The 23,015-nt window shown below is 38.1% G+C and overlaps 1 protein-coding gene across 12 annotated transcripts in view; it reads left to right on the forward strand.

Moving 5' to 3' along the window:
- The window catches only part of LRRC4C (leucine rich repeat containing 4C), a 1,189,131-nt gene that overhangs the window by 1,152,718 nt on the left and 13,398 nt on the right, over positions 1 to 23,015 (forward strand). For 5 of the 12 annotated variants that reach the window (XM_073904733.1, XM_073904734.1, XM_073904736.1 and 2 more), the window contains 2 exons: positions 12,924 to 12,975; positions 13,227 to 13,293. The exons of 3 other annotated variants lie outside the window; for them this stretch is intronic. The gene's annotated coding sequence lies outside the window, so the exon portion shown is untranslated. The remainder of the gene's footprint in view (positions 1 to 12,923; positions 12,976 to 13,226; positions 13,294 to 23,015) is intronic. 4 more of the 12 variants (XM_073904737.1, XM_073904738.1, XM_073904741.1 and 1 more) reach the window with 3 other exon arrangements.

Below are 23,015 nucleotides of genomic sequence, written 5' to 3' on the forward strand. Positions count from 1 at the left end.
TAGCTCTGGACAGAGCATGAATATGTGGCAATATTTTCAGATTGATTGGTGTGGGGACATGAGTTGGAACAAAAGACTTCTAATTAGGGTGAATTTTGTCCACATAAATTAGGACGTTAATGTTTGTTTTTTTTTTTTCTATTAATAATGCTTCTAAATTGTATTTCTCTTGGCTTGCCAGATTTTAAAGACACTAAAAGACATGAATACTAAGTTGGGATAGATATGCAACTTGACTATTTTTCAACTTTTTGACCAGTCAGATCAGTTGATTATTCTTTATAACAGGAAATTGATGTTTCAAACACTTCCATAAAAAGAGTCAAGAAAAGGGAAAATATGGGCAACCAAACACAATTCTTTCTGGTCTACTATTTTATAAAAACACGAGAACTCACAAAGATTAATTGAGGCTAAGTAGTGTTCTACTACAATGGAAGAAGTCCCTTTTAATGCCTACTTTTTACCAAAAGTATTTACTCTTTTATATTTTCCTAAACTCTGTGTCTTATGTATGTCGCCCCTCCTACATCCACACACACATATACATAGATATTTTATCTCATTCTTCTAGGTTCCTTAATTGTTTTGTAGAGTAGTATTCTTTCCAGACAATATGACAAGACTTATTGCCTCTAATTTTTTTTTAAAGATTTTTATCCATTTATTTGACAGAGAGAGACACAGCGAGAGAGGGAACACAAGCAGGGGGAGTGGGAGAGGGAGAAGCAGGCCTCCCGCAGAGCAGGGAGCCCGATGCGGGGCTCGATCCCAGGACCCTGGGATCGTGACCTGAGCCCAAGGCAGACGCTGAACAACTGAGCCACCCAGGCGCCCCTACTGCTTCTAATTTTCAAAACAACTCCTGAATGTACCCTTCTATCATGAGCACTTGTAGAAAATATTTGAACATTGAGAATTGTTTTTGTTGATTACAAAACCTAGTCTTTATTTATTTATTTAACTGCCATTGTCTTTATTATCAATCATTAGCAAAATATGAAGCAAAATCAGAGAGAAATAAAGTTAAAATTTGAAATTTAATATTTGAGAGGGGCTTTATATCTGAAAGTTTATACTGGGGACCCACTGTGATTTTGAAATCAGTTAAATTATTGTAACTATTATTTTTTTATTTAATTTAATTTTATTATGTTATGTTAGTTACCATATGATACATCATTAGTTTTTGATGTAGTGTAACTATTATTTTGAATGAATACAAACTGTGGATGTAGTTATAAGGCAATTTCATTTTCCTCTCACATTTCAAATTTACTCATTGGGACTAATTTTGCTTTGGTCCCTAGATGAAAATTTTCTGGAAATGTTTATATAATGTAAGGTACTATGTAAGTAATTGACATATCCAAATTATATAATTCAAATTAAGATTCCTGCCTTCTTCAACATAGGCCTGATTTCAGATAGGAAGCCTCACATCACAGACTGGGGAATGGACATGACTGGTTTTTTCTCTATATTGCCACAGAACCTTCTATTCCTTCTCTTCTCCCATCTGCCTACGTCTTTTATTTTTTTTAAAGATTTTATTTATTTGACAGAGAGAGACACAGCGAGAGAGGGAACACAAGCAGGGGGAGTGGGAGAGGGAGAAGTAGGCTTCCGCGGGAAGCCCGATGCGGGGCTCGACGCGGGGCTCGATCCCAGGACCCTGGGACCATGACCTGAGCCGAAGGCAGACGCTTAACGACTGAGCCACCCAGGTGTCCCTCATCTGCCTACTTCTAATTCTGACTCTTGTTATCATGGTTCGGGAAAATAGGTTAAGTGTTGGGTGGAATAGCTTTTACTTGCCTGGTACTGTCTTGAGTTGACATCAATATCTTTGGGTTTGCCAGACATTTGAAATTGACTTTCTTAGGGTAACTTCCCTGGGTCTGTATTCTTTGGCAACCCACCCCTTCTCTCTGACTCCTCCCAAATTTGCCTTGGTGAGAGTGAGACTCTCTTCTCCGACATACCACTTACTCTGTCGGCAGCTTGACATTCAGAAATACTATCAGATTCCCTCTGGGAAGCTGTTTACTTCTTCAAGCAACCCTTTTACACAGAACCTAAAATATCTTTGCGACTTTCTCATCAGCTCCCTTATATGTGTGATCAACATTTGGTCTCTTGCTTTTGAGATTTTTCAGGTGGCATTTAGACACCACCCTCCAATGTCTACTCCACTGTGCCATCACAGCTTTGTCCTTAGTCTTGAGGTAAGGGATAGGAATCCTTGGAATTCTTTTGGGAATTGGTTTTCGAATTGGTGATTGCAGGTCATAACCCACTGACAATTCCTTCAAAAAAATCCTCTAATGATCTTCCAGAAGTCACTCTCTAACTAAGCTGAGAGTTAGGATGTAGAGACTACACACCACTTTCCTTAGGGGTAGGACTCACAGGATAGCTCTCTCCAAAGAAATCTTCTTCACGAGCCTTCTCTGGTTCATTTGTTCTGTGTAAGAGGTTATGAGCTGTGCAGACAGATGACTGCCCCCACTGTAAATCTGTGTCCTCTTTGTAATGTATCATCTACTATGTCTTAGTTCCTTAGCCAAAACCTCCATTTCAATATTCTTATTCATACAACAATACAGAGAGGTATGTATAGTTTAAGTACTGATTTTATGAAGACATGAAAAAGGTTCTTCATTATTTTCATTTAATAATTATTTGTGTGACTTATCATGTGCCAAACATTATTCTAGGCTCAGGAAATAAGATCATGAACAAGCTATATAATTTCTCTCTCCTCCTGAAACTTATATTCTTCTGAAGGCAGGAATATAGTTTTAAAAAGAAAAGTCAATAATGTAATGTCAGAGAGAGATGAGTCACTGTGTGCAGGTGAGTAAGGGGTCCTTTTAGGGAAATTTCTGAAGGAAAATCTGTGAGAAAGTGACATTTTGTACAGGAGTTGTTTAAATTAATTGTGAATAATTGAATCTATATTATGGAATAAAAATATATACATTTTAATATACATAAGCACATCGGGAGAACTAGGAATACTCTACAATGGAAAATTTCATGGGCATTTCTGTTTCTTCCCTCGTTAGGACTTGGGAAGAAACTCTGCTTCTCTGGGGAAGAATCTTCCTGATCTGGTCCGGTCAGGTTCTCCATCTTTCTTTTCACTGGGTCCCACACAGCTGGCCTGCACTGGGATGTCTGGGACCTTGTATCAGGGCTCTTATTACATTTGTAGACTATTCTTAGTCTCTGCTAATGAGATCGCTCAGAGTTCGCTTTGAGTATCACATCTTAATCACTTGATTTCTACAGACATTTCCTTTCTCCAAATAACACTCCTCAAAATACCTGCTGCTCTGTGTTCATTAACCTGGGACTGGATTCTTTAACTCCAATTTGAAAATTCTCCCCGACATCTGAGAGTTTTATCCTGATCAGGATTCTCCAAGCAGTCACAATGGGAGGAGGATTTCAGACTCTTGAGTGTGAGAAAAAACAAATCAATGACCAAATTTCCATCTGCAAGGGGATTTTCCCTTTATGTAGACTCAGGGACTTCACTCTTTTGCAGTGCAGCATAATTAAGATCCATGCAACTCCACTGACGGCCCAATTCCCACTTAATCATTTTATGCCCAGTAAGGTTTAGGTGACTCAAAGATAACAAAATAATTAGTTAATGAGTAAATGAATGAGTAAAGAGATAAATATTCATCAACTAGGAGGTTTGTTTTTTTTTTCTCTCATACTCTTTCTCTACTCTTAACCTACATTGATTTGATGGAGGCTTCATGATGAAGACAAAAGCCCTCACTTAAACAAACCCAACATAAGAATAGAACTAAATGTCAATATAGACATCTACAACATTTTTCCACTTGCTGATGCATGTTAGGTCGGTGACCTGTATATCTATAGAATTGCCACTTTGGATTATATTGCATAACATTAAATGTCTTTCAGAAGCACAAATGTTCTAATCCAGAGCCAGAGTTTAGCAGCTCTTCTGTTAACACTTGCCAAATTTTCACATGCCTGGGAATGTACAAGCATGCCCCCATTTTATTGTGCTCTGCTTTATTGTACTTTGCAGATACTGGTTGTGTTTTTCTTTTTTACTTTTCTTTTTTTTTTTTTTACAAATTGAAGTTTTGTGGCAACCCTGAATCAGGAAAAGCTGTTGATGCCATTTTTCTAACTTCATTTGCTAACTTCAAGTCTCTGTCACATTTTGGTGATTCTCACAATATTACAAATTTTTTTGTGATTAAATTTGTTATAGTGATCTTTGATCAGTGATTACAACTCACTGAAAGCTCAAATATGGTTAGCATTTTTTAGCAATCACTTATTCTTAATTAAGATATGTATATTTTTTAGACAATGCTATGACACACTAAACAGACTAAAGTATAGTATAAACAGAACTTTTATATGTACTGAGAGGCCAGAAATCATTTGATGTGCTTCATTGTGTTACTTGCTTCATCATGATGGTCAGGAACTGAACCTTCAGTGTCTCCAAGGTATGCCTGTATTTTCTTGGTATATTTTAAGCTTGCTTTAATAAGACTATTTCTATACTGTTGGTTTTAGAATACTAAATCCTAAAATTTACTTTGTATTTCAGGGACAAATGAACAAATTATATACCATAATTGATAAATTCAAAATATTGTTGCAGATAAATGGAGTTTATCTCAACTGGAAGTTAAAATCATTCTGAAAAGTGGAGTTTATTTAAAATAAGCTCAACAGGCACTTACAAGAAGAAATACTGTGCAGACACTCTGGAGCATCTTATGGGAACAGCTCATTGGGGAACAGACTAAGGTCAGGGAATAATGACAAGGATCTCATGGTGCTTTATTCATCCCCTAGAACCCAACAGTATATTAGGCTGCCAGCCACATTCCCCTAAAATGGCTTGCTCGAGATGAAACTTTGACCTTTATTAAGGGACTTGAATTTACAAACCATAGCACACGGTCATCTCTTATCTCTACCTTTAGTGAACTACTCAGAGCACTCTAAGACTTTGTGCTCTATCAGAACTTCAATCTAATGAAGGAGGTAGATTATACTTGACTTGAATTATTGAAGGAGATAAATTATACTTGACTTGGAATTATAATTTCTTCAAAATCATAGCTAAGAGAATGAGTATTATTTTTATTAGGCCTATCTCTTTGTGTATTCAAAAGGGGTCCCTAAAGTAAAAAGGCAATCTAGAAACTATAGTTCTGTAGAGGTTTAAGTACAGAACACGTGCAGGCAACTGACATAGTAATTGTTGTATAATGAGGCTCTGAAACTTTGTTAGACCTGTTCCCATAGAGTTTGCAGTCGCCTTGACTTGGAGAGAACGCATGCATCTCTGACATTTCAGGGTAGAACTTGAATGGTATACCATTTTCAGGGTAGAACCAAGTCACTTACCTTCTGCTTGGATGCCCCAGGGAACTACATTGGAATGAGAAAGAATTGGAACAGCTTTGTTTTAAAATAAGATTGGTCACTGGGAAGGCCAGACTCTTGAAGTAAAGTTGGACAAAGCAGAACCAGCCATAGGAACTAGAACAAGGCCTAGACTAACAGAAAGGATATTTTCAAGGGTCTAAGAATAGCCAGGGAAGTGGAGGTGATCCCTTCACACAAATACTCTTGCAGGCATATGGAGCATGGCAGTGGGGGAGTTCAGAAGCAGATGATATTTGGACAGCTGTATTGGGTCGATGACATATGGTAGTTTTGCAGTTTCTTTTACCACCCCATATGCAATCCCTAAGCAAATATTCTTGATGCTGCCTCCAGAAACAATCCTTAATTTTCTAATTCTCTTTATTCTTACTGCTGCTACTCAAGATCAAGCCACTCTCACGTGCACTACTCATCTACTATTGATCCCTTCAGTCAGTTCTCACACACAGCCAGAGTGATAGTTTAAAAGTCTAAATCAGACTATATTGTTTCCCAGTGTGAAACTCTGCAAGAGCTTGTCATTGCATACAGAATACAAAGGAATTGCTTTCCCTGGCCCACCGGGCCTAACTCTCTGTAGTGGATTGAATGGTGGCTCCCTAAAAGATATGTCTGCATCCAAACCCCCAGAACCTGTGGATGTTTCCCAACCTTATTGGGAAAATGTTCTTTCCATATGTAATTAAATTGAGGACCTTGAGATGAGAACATCCTGGATTATTCAGATGGTCCCTAAATACAACAGCAATTGTTCTTATAAGAGACCACCTGTAGGAGAGACATATTGAGGAGAAGAAGGCCATGTGAGGGCTGAGGCAGAGATTAGGGTTATATGTCCACAAACCAAGGAAAACCTGGAGCCACTAGAGCTGGAAACAGCAAGGAAGAATTCTTCCCTAAAGACTGAAGAGTCCTGTTCTCATCTCAGTTTCAGGCTTCTGGCCTCCACAACTGGGAGAGAATCCATTTCTGTTGTTTTAAGCCATCAAGCTGTGATAATTGTTCTGAAAACCAAAGGAAACTAACATACTATCCATCCACATCCCCTGCTCTTATGTTTGCCCACTTTAGTTCTACTAGACTAGCCTAATTCTCCCCCTTGCTATTCTTTAAGTATAACATGCTTCTTGTCTTCCTCTCTTTGGGCTGCTGTAACAAAACATCACAGACCAAGTAGCTTATAAGGAACAGAAATGAATTTCTCATGGTTCTAGAAGCATGAAGTCAGAGATCAGGGAGCCAGCATGGTCCTCTTCCAGGTTGTGGATTCTCATCATGTCTTCACATGGAAGAAAGGGTGACAGAGCTCTCTAAATCCTCTTCTAACCCCATTCATGAGGACTTCATCCTAATGACCTAAGCACCTCCCAAAGGCCCCACCTCCCAATACCATCACATTGAGCATTGGGATTTTAACATATGAATTTGAGAGGGGACACGAACATTTAGGCCATAGCACTCCCTCAGATTTGGAGCCTTTAAATTAGCTGCCCTCTCTTCCTGGAATGTTTCTTCTAGATCTTTCTGCGTCTGAGTTCTTTCTTGTCATTGTGGAAGTTAAGGGATTCTTTTGTAGAGGGATCTTACTAGACCAAATCTATTTGATATTTCCCCTCAGCCATTCCCTGTCTCATCACTCTTTTATTTTCATTTCAATACTTATCTCAACCTGATCTTTTGTGGTTTGTTATCTGTCTAACCCTTAAGAGGGATGCTTTGTGAAGTGAGAGTTCTTTACTGTCTGACTTAACTACAGAATCCTGAGTGTCTGGAATAGTCCCTGGTATTCAGAAAGCATTCAATTAATGTTGAATGAAATGTATATCAAAAGGTTACCAATTCTGATGAGGATTTATGTGATAAGGTTTGATATCTAGAAATTTAAGAAACAAACCAGGTCCTTAGTTGTTGAGGTCTGGATTTGGGTTATATTATACTACCAAAGACTTAGACTTATAGAAGAGGACAGGAATCCCATAAGAGATCACAAATACATATGGAGGCATGGTGTTGGCACTAAATTGGTATTATTTCCCAAAGTAGTATATAGAGTATAAGCTATTGGAGCATAAGATCAGAACTAAATCTGGAACAATGATGTCATGAGGCTGAGTGTGGGAGTGAGGCTACAGAATATGGCCAGGATTTGTTCTGCCTATAAGTAGAGTCCATTGCCCGCCTTTAACCGGAGAGAAGGACTAACAGCATTGTGGGGAAGTCAGGCACAGGCAATAGGAGGCAAAAACTACAACTGTCCATTGCTCAGGCAAAAAGGAGACTTGGCTTTCTAATAATCCAGATGTAATTTTCTAGTGAACTAGATCTAAGGGACTAGGTTCTTCCCCAATAGGGCCAGCTTCAAATTAGGTTTAGGTTTGAATGCAATAACTTAAAATGATCCCATATATTCTCAGTGATACTACAGTACTGTAGCCTAAAAGAGGCCACATCCAGTGGTAGGTTGACACTGAGTACCCACATTATCTAGCTATGAGGGCTAAGAGGGGAGAATATCCTTGATGATGCCATTATTTAGCTTTTTGTATCCTGTCCACCTTACCAGCAATTTAAGAAGCTTAATGAGGTCATCCTAATCCAACTCAGAAGTTAAGGAATGCATGCCATCTGAGGATAATGAATATCATTTAAGAATATAGTAAACCAGAAGGACTGCTATATGACCAGGAGGTCTTAGAAGCTACTCTCTTAGAACCACCATTGTCGTGAATTTTCCACAGGTTGGTGAGTTATCTTTTGTAGTATCCTTGGAGGGTCTTTGTGACTTTCTCATAACGTTAGCTTAATGACAACAGTCAGAGACCCGTGGAAATCCTATTTGGAGGCTTGAAGCCATTTTAGAGTTCCCAGAGATAAGGTGGTGTCTTGACGTAACCTCTCACAGCGTATAGCTTGTCCTATAGAAGTCATTTCAGCATTTTTCATTGCCTCTAACTTTCCCAGAGGTTCTCTGTTGTTATTGTTAGCTGTATATTTTGAAAATGAAAAACAATCAGGTTGAAGAAAAGGCCTCCTGTATGTTGGTGTCTGTGGGAGCAAATGTGGAATAAATATATATAATGCATGGTGGTTGATATTTTGTATCATTTATCTTCACTTGTGAGAAGAGATGGGATAAGTCACTCAAGACTGTGCCAGTCCTGAACCATTCTTCATCACTACACTCATGAAGATAAATGTCACATTTACACAGACCACAGCTATCATGTGTCCTTTCAGACCATAGACTTAGATCAGTTAGAGCAGGAGGTTGACTTGGTGCTGTTATTTGAAAATCAAGGACACTTCTCTTGTACCGTCTCCTATTCCCTGATCTCCAGTGTTAAACTAGGCTACCATTGCAGCTAAAGAGATATCAAGTAGCATATATATTTTCATCCCTGTCTATACTTCAGATACTTTAATTTAAAATTTTTATTTTCTGTATATGCCCAGCCCAGTGTTCTGCAGTGGCAGTTGATTAATAGGATACAATGTTGGTTCTCACATGGTGAGAAGTGGTATAATGAAGAGTACTATGGAAAAAATGATAAGCAAGTGGTTAATTCTCTCCGTGCACAAGTCAAAGGACAAAGGAGCAAGTCAGAATAGAACTATTGAAAATTAATAATATTTGAGCAGCTTTATTAAGAGAAAACAGCATGGAAACTTTAGTTTTCCATGATGTACAAATGGCTGTACTATTGGATTTTAAGGCGATGGCAGAACAAGTGTCTTCTCTGCTCTGTGCTTCTGGACCCTGCTACAGGTAGTCAATAGAAAATGAACCCTTTATAGCTCTGTACCGAATGTACTTATTCTGGTTTTGTCTGTAATTATGGTTCCACAGATTGAATGTCTGAAGTTAGAAGACTTCCCATTGAAATAAAATTATTGGCTCTTTTTCCCTTGGTTGGTACATGAATGTGTCTATAACTAGAAGTAAGCTGAAAAGGATTTCCATGAATTCCAGAAATTTGGTTGGCAAACTGGACATTTCCAAAATCACTGTCCCTCTTTGAAAACTGTAGTTTGAACCATATGAAATCGTTGTTATCAACAGTTTTTGATTTAGGATATGGCAATTTTATGTGCTTCATTCTAATCATACAGATGAATTGTGTGATTCAGATTCAGGGTAGGTTTGAGTAGGTTCTTTCTGATATAACCAAATAACCTATTTCATTCACTTATTTAAGAAACGTTTATTGAACATGTACTAAATGGCAGTAACTGGTTTATGCATGCACATAAAATGGAATATAGTGCCTGTCCCAGCAAGGCCTGTAGTCTAATGATGCAGAAAGACACATAGGTAGGCAAGTACAACGTGAATGACTAACACAATCATTGATAATTGCTCAATACGTATTCTTTTTTTATTCCCATATGGTGCAATGTGTTTAAAAAGCACACATAAAAAGCCAGTTCCAGGGCATCTGGGTGGCTCAGTCAGTTACACATCCAACTCTTGATTTTGGCTCAGGTCATGATCTTGGCGTTGTGAGACTGAGCCCCATGTCAGGCTCCATGCTGGGTGTGGAGCCTGCTTAAGATTCTCTCTCCCTCTCCCTCCCTCTCCCTCTCTGAAAAAAAGCCCCAGAAAACGAAAAAAAAAAAAACAAAAACAAAAAAAAAAGAACAAGTTCCTACAAATTTTGAAAACCTTGAAACAATTAATGGCATAAGTACCTCCTTCCATCCTTTAACATGTTCATATTAAAAAAATTATATATTGGTCAGGGCACTAGCCTAGAGCTCTAAATGCTTAACTTCTTGTATTAACAGTTATCACATATCAGTTTTGTTCCTTTTAAATATAATCACATTACTTAACTTCCTTATACTTTTAACATTTTCACCTGTAAAATGGAAAAATATAATCTATTCCGCCTACCTCCCATAATTGTGGAGGCCAGACAGGATAATGTATATGAGACAATTTTCTAATCTATAATGTATAAGATAAGCAAAAGGTAAGATTCTGATGACCATTTTTTCTTGTTACCAATCTTGTTTTTATCGTGCTATGTAAAAGATCAAGGTGGTATTTTTTCCTGTGTCTAGTCATGATCCTGTATTTGGGGATGAGTACCATATTCAGCACCAGATACTCATTTTATAAAAATGCGTAAATTGTTTAGTCACTCCCCAAGTCAGTAGAGCAGTACTTAGTAAACAATGAATGAAACTCTCAGAGAACAATAATCATTCCTGTTATCTGAGAGCTTACAATATGCCAGGCTTAGTGGTTTATGGACATTACCTCATTTCAGCTTCGGAACAACCTTCTAAAGTTGACTCTAAACTTTACTCCACTGTGTGGAGAAGAAACTGAGGGGGTGAACACATAGAAGCAAAGACATCAGATATTGGACCAGGCTACTGGATTAACTCAATTATTCAAATAGAGAATGGACTAGGATGTAACGGTGGAGGTGAAGAGAGGTGCGGAGACTCTTGATACTCACAATTTCCAATGTATAGGCAATATGATGTAAAGGTGATAGGCTATAGAGGTAACAGGATGCAATAGTGAGGATGAGGTGGAAAAAATGGAGGTTCGAGGGAACTTTGGTCTGAGCTACTAGGAGGATGACCCCTGGAACGATGCTTGGCATAGGGTAGGAACTTAAAATTTTTTGTCGAGTGAATGAATTAATGAATGACTGGAGTTGCTCTTAGAAAAGTCTTTTTTGGAGATGGAAGTTCAGTTGAATCAAGGATTTTAATTGGACAGATGGATTTTTGATGCCTCCAAGTGGAGGTCTTGAGTTGGCAGTTAGATGTACAAGTCTTCATTGTAGACTGGAGATGTACGTTTGTAGATGGTGTTTAAAGCCACGATGGGATCACATGGAAAGCAATTCTAGACAAAGAATAGGTCCACTAACTGAGCTCTGGTACACTCCAGGGTTTGGTGGCCTGACAGATGAGGACAACTAGTGATGGAGGTAGAGCAGATTAACCACTGAGGTAGAAAGAGAATCGAGAGAGTGGTTTCCCAGGAGTCAAGTACGGACAGTGTTTCAGAAAGGACAGGGTGGTCACTATGTCACATACTGCTAATTTTTGTCTAATATAAGAATTGAGAATTGGCTACTTCATTTAGCAATGAACATGAGTTTTCTCCTCCTACCTCTTCTTTACCCCCTCTACACACACTAATTGTTACCCACTGCCTTGCTCTCACATTATTATAAACCCTGACGTGTTAACTTGTCACTCACATTTCATGTTTCTTAACTCAAGGGTTCTTGAAATCATGAGATTTGGGGAAACTTTCTCTAAGATTGAGTTACACATCTTTTAAAACCAATAATGGAAAATCCACAGATCATCTCTGAAATAAATTTTAATTATACTCAGTTTTACCCATATAATAATAGTAATATTCACTAGTGGTATATTGCTTTGAAGTTTGAGAAGTACATTTACTTGCATTCTGTGTTCCACACAGAACCATCTAACACAGTAAAGTGCCCAGCTTTGAAGCTTACACCATCAGACTATGCCACCTGCTAACACCTCCTTGTAGGAGTCACCAGCAGACCCACCAGCAGACTTCACTCCTCCTCATTCCTTGAAGATTTTAACACCTGCCTCCCTGCTGTTCTTTCCAATCCTACTCCTGATAGAATTCTTGGTGATTTCAATATCCATGTCAGTCCCTTGATCTTGATTACTAATTGTGTGGGCTTTTCCCATCTGTACTTGCTCAGGGTTTCCGCTTTGTGCTATTTGCACCAACTGTATGTCTAAGCTTCGGTTGTAAAGATCTGTGTTTGTGGGATTTAAAGATTCTTTAGTTTACTTCTTATGCTTTGCAAACTGCCAGTACTGTCTCTTCATGTTTCTTTGCTCTAAGTACTGTGTGGCCCTCAAGCTCAGATTCTAATTTTTAATATGCCATGGCCATAGGAGTGTGGGAAGGGGGCGGGGAATAGGAATCGGGATGGATAGGGAGAGGAGATGTTAGCATCTCTTTTGTGTTTGGATGCGGGGAAAAGAAACAGCTGGTGTTCACAGCTCATGCCTATGTCAAACTCTTAGCATCCCATTTGACTTTAGTAATTTGGTGTGTTCTGTTTAACTGTTTCCTACCCATATTCAAAATATTTTCTCTCGTTTGATCTTGAGAGGTAGTTTTGATCAACACACTGGATCAGAGAGAAAATGTGACTTGTTGAAGGTCATGCATCTGATAAGTCAGAACCAAGTGTAGACAATAGGTCTTCTGACTCCAAACGCATTTTTCATTGGCATTAAAACATGCATTGTTGCAAACGGCCAGTGGTTAAAATAGCTGCCTTGGCTCTCTGCCCAGGAGAATGTTAGAATACAGTGGTAATTCAATAAATATTGTCACCAGTGTTGTCTGTGGTGATGTTGGTGGCAGCAGATCCAGAAATGTACTGAATTGTTCTAATGGATGCTTCTTTATTTTTTTATTTTTTTAGATTGGCAAACACGTTGCCTGTTTACAGCATAGAGACCACAATGGAGAGCTAGGTGGGTGATGATTCATGCTAAATCTTTCCCACAATATGCTGAACACTACAACAGCAGCTAATGTAAAGTGGCTCATTATACACTGTCAAATCCAATAACAGCAACGACTGGCTTTGCTAGCACGAGCAACTTGTGGGAAGCCCAGCTACTGCAAACCACTACTGAATTTTGAAAAATAGGATGCAGTATAGTAGAAAAGACATATTCCCTGAGTCATATTTGCAAATTTCTTATATGTTTCTCTTTGCCAGCTTAGAAACAGCCTTCATGTTCCCAGCTTGACACCAGAGATGACTCTTCTTGGGATTCATTTCTCTTGTGAGTGCCTCCTCCTTCAGTTATATTTTATGGGCTAAAGATTTTGTAAGGGTAGGGGTGGCTCATAGGCAGATCTGGAATTGTGGTTCTCCTACAGAAATATTCCCAAAGCTCCCTCATCACCCAGTCTTACGCCAGCCAATCATGCCATATGCATAAATACATTTCCCTTCTGGAGCACAACATCTATAGGTAGCTTTTCTACCTCTACAGCGAGATACCATGAGGCAGCAGACAGGAGTACCGACTCCTTGCTCTATGACTTATGATTATGTGTCTTTTTGTCTCCATTTAATTGTAATCTCCTGGAAGGCAGGGTCCTGGATTTATTATCTCTGTAGTCTAATGCCTATGAGCCATAGTTGTCCCTCCATAAATATTTATCAGTAAAATTAATGCATTCCCTTCTAAAAAGTCCATAATTAAGCTAAGGACTGGGGTTTAATCTTCTTGCCTCCCTTGTCCCTAGCACAGTGCCTGATACATAGTAGGTGGAAACTCCATGTTCCTTTAGTGAGGGAACAAGGGTATGAATGAGTCCATCAATCACATGGTTCCCTGTGGCCAAATTAAAGGCTAAGCAAACCTTTTCCAATCATCAGGGACAAAAAAGTGATAGCTTCCAATTGTTCATCTTTGGGCCACCAGGAGTAATGCCCTAAAAGTGGTTGTTTATTTTGGAAGGCAAAAGCTAATCTGAAGCTATTTTCTTTATTTTTATATTCAAATATCTACAAAACAGAAAAACACTGGAGACCTATTCATTGTTCACAAATGATCTATGGGGTAATAATGTGCTTGCTTTTCCAGCTGTGCTGCACTTTGGTGCTATCCTGGGTTTAATTGAAAATATGCTGTGACCTTGGTTTTGTTCACTGGGCATGGGGGGGTATAATTGGCATGAGGCCTCTGAAGAACTCCCTTTTAATGAATGTCATTTGGCTAATTTGAGGTTTGCCTGTGGGAAATAGTGTATGAAGTCCTGTAAAAACAAGACACATTTTATTTGCATGCAATTCACATGAAGGTAATTATTTAAATTTTTTAACTTTATTTTGCCATACCTATTCGTTGAATTCTAAATGCTATCAGTATGATAATAGTATTGTCCCTAACAGTCTCATGTTTCATCATAATTAAATAAACAGCTTGTGAATTGCAGTCCAAAAAATGTCTGTATTCCACTCTTAACTTAAGGGGTTTCCATAGAAACTGTGGGCAGCGAGTTTAACTGACATTCATTGGACTTGAGGCTACATGCAGTGTTGCTATCTCTCTGTTTTTCTGTTACTCTGTGTATACATCTCTTTCTCTTCCTTTAACCCTGGAAACCCTCTTTCCCTCCTCCTCTGCTCCTCCTCCCCCTTCTCTTATTAGCAATGAGGAAGTAATTTGGACTCAGTTAGATTTAACAAATGCAATAATACTAAAATGAGCTCTGATACTTAAGTGTAATTGTGTTATTAACTGGAAATGTTTTTCTTCAAAAACAAAAGAATCGAGAGTGAAGTTTACTAAGGAAGCACATGCTGGTAAGAAGGAACCCTTGGCTGCCAGTTGAAAGTTTGCAGGCTGTATTATCACAGTCCATATTTCCACCCCAGCTATGGCTTTTCCTTGATTTAGGCAAACCGAACTGATGTTTCTTTCTCCTCAGTCCTGATTTTCAGTCTTCTAAATGGAGCATAAAATCATTGTGCTGATCATATTCCAAGAGAAAGAAAGAGTTAATTAGGAAAAAAAAATACTGTATATTGTGTACCTACTGTGTGCCCAATATTTTGCTAGATACTGACATTTAGGTTGTCTTAGTTGATGCCACAACATGCATTGCCAGGCAGTGCACTGGAAGGAAAAATGAATCTTGGCCTGGTGGTTGAAGTCTAGATCCCACAACAGGCTGGTTGAAAAGCCTTGATTATAGTGCATAGAGGCTCTGTCTTGGTTTCTCAAATACATAATGAATATGAGCACTTCTAAGAAATGGTGTCTCATTAAGATTAGTTATAATAATGTAGCCAGTACACCATAAGACTGGTGTTTTCTTCATCCCTTTAGAATTGAGTTGCCAAGGGGCACCTGGGTGGCTCAGATGGTTAAGCATCTGCCTTCGGCTCAGGTCATGATCCCAGAGTCCTGGGATCGAGCCCCACATCGGGCTCTCTCCTCGGCGGGAAGCCTGCTTCTCCCTCTCCCACTCCCCCTGCTTGTGTTCCCTTTCTCGCTGTGTCTCTCTCTGTCAAATAAATAAAATCTTAAAAAAAAAAAAAGAAAAAAGAAATGAGTTGCCAAAGAGTAAATTGCTTCTCCAAAGCAACATAGCTAGTAGAAAGTGTATCCATCTGGTGCAGTGGTTAAAAGGGTGTATCAAGACAGACCCGAGATCAGCTATTAAGGATTTGGAGTAAGCTACAAACAGCATCTGCTTCATGAAGTTGTTATGAGGATTAAGTAACGCGTATGTAAAGTACACAGAGTATCTACCACATAGAGAGTTGTGGTTTTTACTCTTTCTGTCTCCCTCCCTCCCCCACCTTTCTGATTTTTTGTTTTTTGAGTATGGATTCAAAGTAAAAAATGATCAGTCTCCAAAGTCTATCTAATACGTATAGTTTTATAAGTTATAAGTCATCTCACAATTCATAAACTATCTAAACTTAAACTGGTAATGAGAAAAGAGGGACAAAAAAAATATCATGCTCACTTTACAGGTGAGGAAAAAGGAGATTCAGTTATTGACCAGATCTCCATATAGTGAAAAAGGAAGTGGAGTTTTTCCCTAGGTCTCAGGGGTTCCTTTTAAAATTAAAACTTTCAAAGTCCATGATTCTTAATTTGGGTTCTATACGAGTTTTAAAGCTTCACCCAGCAGATTTGAATTCATCTTTCCAACAAATCGTGAGAGGAAGACACTTTTAGCAGGGAGGGAGGAAAGGAAGGAAGCAGAGGGTACTTACACAGGCTGTCTCTTACCGACCTGTTTCCTGGTCATTCTCCCAGGATCCGAAGGGGCATGCAGAAGTATGTTTCTCAATCCCAGGGACAGAGGAGGCCTTGATTTTGCATAGCAATATGCTTTAGTGGGGTGGGGTGAAATGGGAGGAAAAAACTGAAAAGAATGCATGTATCAGTCAGAGGTGTTGGTGGGCGTCTAAAGAATTCCGGAAGAGTAAACATCTTGGACAAGAGTTGGTTGGGACATGATTGCTGGAGAGCATAATTGTTACCCATACACACACACACACACACACACACACACACACACACACACACACACATATATACATATACAAGATTATATATATATGTATACTTATATATACATATATATGCATATACAAGATTAATCACAATGAACATTTCTTTAATATATAATCATCATAAGACTTCAAAGGCTCATACTAGGAGAAAAGATGTTAGCTCTGCCATTTTTACTTGTGGTGTGCTTATGTTTGCCTTATTATTAGAATATTCATTCTGTGTTCTCTTTGAAAGATTCCCTTTATGCTCCTTTCTCCATTTTGGGTTAGTTCTTTTGTAAAAACTGAATAAAAGAATCCCTGAAACCACTTAGCCAGACCCACAGAGATTGTAGTATATCACCAAGTGCTGAAAACCTATGAACAAGTAACTATACCCCGCTGTGTTACGGAACTCCCTCTTTTGCTCAGGGCTCCTCCCATATGCTATGTGACATCTGGAACCATTGCCAAATTAGTAAAACTGAATCTCTTTATTTCTGAGATGAAAGTTACTTATAAAAAGAAATTTTAATATTTTTCTGCCATGCCCTAATGGATCATCTTGGCAGGTTTGGGGTCGAAGAGAGTGAATAAGAAAAGGATTATTTTTATAATCATGACTCCAGAGCAGGGTCAGCAAACTTTCTGTAGAGAGTCACTAAGTAAGTATTTGGGGCTTTGCAAGCCTTATAGTCTATCACAACTACACAATTTTGCACTTTAATGTGAAATCCGCCATAGAGAGTAAATACACGAATGGGTGCGGAAGTATTCCAATAAAACTTTATTGAAAAAAAAAAACCACAGGTGGTGAGCCAGATTTTGTCCATGGGCAGTAGTTTTCCAACCACTGATCTGAGGATTTTGCCCACATCTCTATCCAGCTTCCATTTCTGTGCACATGGCAGTTGCAGCTTAAAGGGTGGGGCTGGGGAGTGTAGGAGTGAAAAAGTATCATAATTTACCCTGATTTTGTGGATTTTGCTTTTTCTTACACTTATTTTTGATTAAAACTTATCTTTCCAGTATTTCTTTGGCATGGGAAGAACGGGTATTCATTCTGTCTTCACTTTACAGAAGGGTACAGAAAGTTTAAGTGGTTTGTATCGTTGTCACCCATCTGTGATATCTGTATTAGGATCTGACTATCACCCCTGTGTTTTTTTATTTGGATTATTCTTTCTAGGATGCATCCTTTAGAGAATTAAAAAAAAATGGTGGGAGAAATAACCAAGAAGTAATTTTCATTATCCAAACCAAGGAAAAAGTAGTGACTTTTAATGACTTAAATAGGGACACGCACGGGCGTCCCTACTTTCTTATTCCATTAAGATACCATAGGGGATCCAGTTCCTTGTTGCTTTTCATGGATTTTCCTGATCTTTTTTTCCATGGTATGTTTTTGGAAATGATGCGTTTTAGGCCAATGAGTATCAGATAATACTTGGAGTTCTTGTTTTGCACAGTACTGTGTTAACTGAAACTTGTTCATATTGGAACGGAGTCTTCATGTTGCAAGGTTCCATGGTAACTGAGAGCAAATCTGTTATAAGAGAACTGTGCAAAAAAAAGAGGACTTGGTGCCAGCATGCATGACCTATGTGTAACACGGCACCAAGCAAAATGAGGACTGCCTTAACTAAATAACTAAGAATCCAATTTCCAAATGTCTGCATCTGCCATATAATTCCCTCTTTTGCAGTCATTAGGGGGAAACAAAGAAATCACTGATTACAGTCATTGCCATTATCTGACATGTCATCACTAAGCTTTTGTCATTATGCAATGTTAACAGTGTTGAGGTTACTTGAAACCAGCTCCAGTTCCAATTAAGAGGCCATCCCTGCTATCTGCATTCTGATTAAAGGACGTTGCCTGGAAATCACAGAAGGAGTCTACTCTGTTTCCTCCCCTTGCTCAGATCTCATAAACACAGACTCAATTAAAGAGAGTTTCCTTATCAGGTTTTTGTGGGTCATTTTGGTGAATTTATTAAACTCTTGAGTCATGCTGAAAACTGGCAGGTGGTGGCTCCGAGGTCTTCAGTAGGAGCCAGGACCTAATGGACAGGTTTGCTCTGATGTTTTAGAGAGTCTGAAATATACAGATGTCAGAGCAGCCAATCATGGGTCAGGAATCAAGGAAGTTGGTGAAATATGAAGCGAGTCTCACGGCATAATGATTGTAGAGCAGAGATGTGAAAATCTTAATGTCATGTCAACCTATATTTTAGCTAAAAAGGAGAACCTAGTCCAGGCCCTCATTTTTTTTTATTCCTCAATTATTGAAATAATTTCTTAGTAGGCTTTCAGACCTTACAGTGTACTCTTGACTATCCATGCTCCATACTATTGCAAATTTGCTTTTCCTTAGATATTCTTCCCATAATACTATTTCCTTCCAACACAAGGAAGAAAATCAAGTCCCTACAACCCATCTGATGACTTAATACAGAATTTAAGGTGTTTTTCTGTCTCTTTATCACAATCTGGTATTATTTTGCTTATCCTACCTTCTCTCCCACTGGTTTTTAGTATAGATTCCTCATAGGAGTCACCTTGTGCCTCTCTTTCCAACGTTCATGTTCACTTTCATATGTTTCCCACTAACCACATGCCTCTTCTCCAGCAAACTCTCTCCCTTCTCTCTCTTTCTTCTTCAGTTATTGTGTTCTCCTAGAACATGCTGTGCATTCTTGTTTAGCACTTTCTGCTATATTAGATCCCTTATTTACTCCTTATGAATCCCGCTATACTGTGAGACACCTGATATCAGGGAGACACTGGGTCCTAAGTGTCAAGAACTGAGAACTGTGCTTATTCAAATCCATATCTCCTATTAAATCCCATGTCCACATAGCCTTCTCTGACTGTTCACACCTTCCTGGTTCCCTCTAACTACCAGGCTACTTGTAATATCTGCACAACCACTTCCACACTTACTCAGTACAACATTTGGCATTGGTTCATGACTGTTGTTTATGTTAGGCTTGTCACAGCCCAGTGTTTCAAATGATCAGTGATGGGGAGTTACTGAGTGGAAGGGATTCTCTCACAAGGAAAGTTCACAGAGTATTGGTACCCATACTTGGAAGCATATATTATTAGAACTGAAATGACTTTACCGATTCTCTTTCCCAACATCCTACTATGAAATGAGTCCCAAACATCATTAGTACTTTGCCTGGGGAGATTATATATGTGTGTGTGTGTGTGTGTGTGTGTGTGTGTGTGTGTGTGTGTGTGTGTGTTTGGTTACTGTCTAGGAAATTTGGGGTTTGTACTGTTTAATAATAAACAGGGAAGAAAGTACTTGATAAAACACTGAAAGGCGATTTTAAAATAGGAATGACTCTCTATATGTGGTATTTATTCTCTTCAGATTCCCAAGCATGGCAATTGAAATTGCATTACTCATTATAAAAATCTATATGCCTTTTGAATGCTATTGTTGGTTTGTTTGTTTTCAACCTATAAAGGCAATGATGACCTTGCACGGGGCATTTCCTAAGGATTAATGAGCAGTTGAGGGTTAATGGCTATCAACTCCTCCTACCTAGTCATCAATCCAAAGGAAGCATGGGAAGCAAGGTCATTAACGGCATTACCAACTTTCTGAAATCAAATCCTTCTCTACCTGCCTTGCCAAGGGCTTATGTTAAAGATGGACTTGTTAGATTTTCAAAAGTTTCTTCAGTTACTTGCCTGTCATTAACCTGGACATAAGAATATATAAATATTAACGTAAATATGAATATATAAAAGAGTAATCATTAGCCTCTGTGGAGTGATAGAAGAATGTCATGAGAAAAATAATTTTTCATACTTTGATTAAACATAATTTGAAATGTTCAGCCTCTTTTATCTGCTTTTTTTCCCTTTTTCAAACTGAAAGCCTAGAATCATCCTATTGTGCATCCTGAGAGGCTAAAACGTGTCTAATTTCTGCAGCTTAGCCTCATTCAACAATAGAATTTGTGTTTGTGTGTGTATGGGGGGAGATTTTTACTGGGATTTTGGTTGTATAAGTTGTATAAGTTGTAACAGAGTATTACTTTTTTGATTTACTCCTGTTATACAGACGATCTTCACTAATATTAATAAGCATGATATTTTCTCTTTTGGCATCAGTCAAAACTACCCAACATATTCTAAGAAATAGATAAACATTAACAATTCAGTTACACTACCTCAGTGAATTTTCCTTTAAGGAATAATCCATGGCTAAATGAGGGATGGATGGTTCTGGAGCAGAGAAGTCCTCATTTCATCATGCAGCATCCTGATTCTTACATTGACACAAATTCCTTTAAAAAATGACATGGACTGACAAATTGTCACCTGAATACCAGTGTTAATGTATGTGGCAAGGATCACTGTCATGAGGGAAGACAGCATTCCAAGACCTTTTCCAAGGGACATTCATCTTGAAGTATTTACTCAAGACATGGGTCTGGTCCTTTGTTTTATACTCTCAGAAATTTGATTTGGATAGCTCATCATGAGAAAGTTGTAGTCACACTTATAAATACATAAGAAATGAATATAGAGAACAGAATGCCAATTTGTTAAATTATAGCTAAAACTATAACAGACACTTCAAGTACTTCAGTCTGTCAAATCTTTTTATGTAGAACTTAAACTTTTTTGGAGTCATAAATCTCCTTGAGAATATGATGTAAAACCAATGAATAATCTTCCTATAAAAATATACAATCTCCACATTTATACAAAAATTTGCATATAATTTCAAGAGATTCATAAATGGTTTAAAATCCATTCGTGAGCTTCTTAGTAACCCTTGGATTGAACTATACATTTTCATGGAAAAACATAATTCAATAAGGCAGTTGATGAGAAATCAAACTAAGAAAACTTAATTGTATGATTCAAATTGCTTTAGCATCAGATTATAATTGTCTGATGTATCAATCATTCTCCATAATTGGACTGCAGCTGTCACTGGGACTAGACAATAACAATAACAATAAATGTTCATATAGTATTGGCTATGTACCAGGCACTGTTCTAAATCCTTCTATATATATTAAATTGTGTATTCTCACAATGATACAGTATATAAATCAGAGTATCCAACGTCTAGGCGTTTTCACAGATGGATACTACACACATTTTTATCTCTGATTTTTTTAAAAAAACTCTATATTCCATTAGCCTTCACTTAGTTATGTAAGTAGTTGGTAAGTACCAACCTTTTCTTGAGCCTCCTTTATTTTCTTTTTGTTTGTTTGTTTCTTTCTCGTTCTTTCTTTCTTTCCTCTTTCCATCCTTCTTTCATATATATATATATATATATATATATATATATATATATATAATGAAAGATATAATGTTACAATGTGCCATGTAGTCTGGATGTAATATTCAGGATACAGCTTATTGCTGGTAAAGAGAAATTTTTACCTAGTCTATTGTTTTCAATCACACATTTACATGCTGATTTGGGGCAATCTACTTTTTCAGAATTTATTTTTACATTTTTGTTTGTGTTCATGAAAGGGCAAGGAGTAATTACTGAACCCCCCTCTTTATCATTTGTACTAAGTTGTATACTATTTTAACTTTTTTGGTTCTCATACAGGTCTTATCAATGGACCTTCATATGATATTTGTTATTATAAAATTAGCTTATCATCCTGGCTCCTGACTATGAATTAAAATGTGGGCTACATGCAGTAATGCAATTCAATAAATATTTACTGCATGCCTAGATATCATCCAGTTCCAGTCTTTCAGAAGCTTATGATTAAATAGGTTGAGTACCTACCCAAACATTTAGATTCAAACACAGATTTGATAAATGTTATTGTCTTAGCATTACAGACACTTATGGAAGGATAGATTAGTCCCAGCCAGTAAGACCATTGAAGGTCAAATAGAAATGGTCACTGTAAAATTGGCTCTGAGATTGGGTACAATTTTGACAGGAAAATCAGAGTAGGACATTCCTGGCAATGGGAAAAACAGGAGCAAAGCTCTGAAGAGGAAAAGTAGGAGGCATATTTTTAGAATCAGGAACAGACTGCAGCCTAGACTGTATTATGGAGAACAGTAGGAGATAAGACTGGGAAAGCAGTATGGCGCAGCATCATGGAGTGTCCTGTGTGTCACACTAAGGCAGTAGTTTTTAAGAGGGCAAATTTGCCCCCAGGGGACATTGGCAATGTCTGGAGGCACTAGATCCTCACAACTGGGGGTGCTACTGGCATCTAGTGGGTAGAGGCAGAAAGGGATGTAGGCTTTATTCTCTAAGCAAATGGGAACTATTGGTGGGTTATGTTTTCTTGAACTGTGATTGTCTAGGTTCCTGGGGCTCGATACACTAAATCTGCAAAGTGTTAACTGCGTAGATCTCTGCCAGGAAAATATAAGAAGAAAAGGCCAATTTTAGAGATAAAAAAATAACATGTTTTAATCATGTTGTGGCCCTGAACCTGAGAAAAGAGAAAGAATGAAAAGG

This window comes from Callorhinus ursinus, unplaced genomic scaffold (assembly GCF_003265705.2).
Source record: "Callorhinus ursinus isolate GAN/ISIS: 27379988/994484 unplaced genomic scaffold, GSC_fseal_2.0 scaffold21, whole genome shotgun sequence".
Lineage (NCBI taxonomy): Eukaryota > Metazoa > Chordata > Mammalia > Carnivora > Otariidae > Callorhinus > Callorhinus ursinus.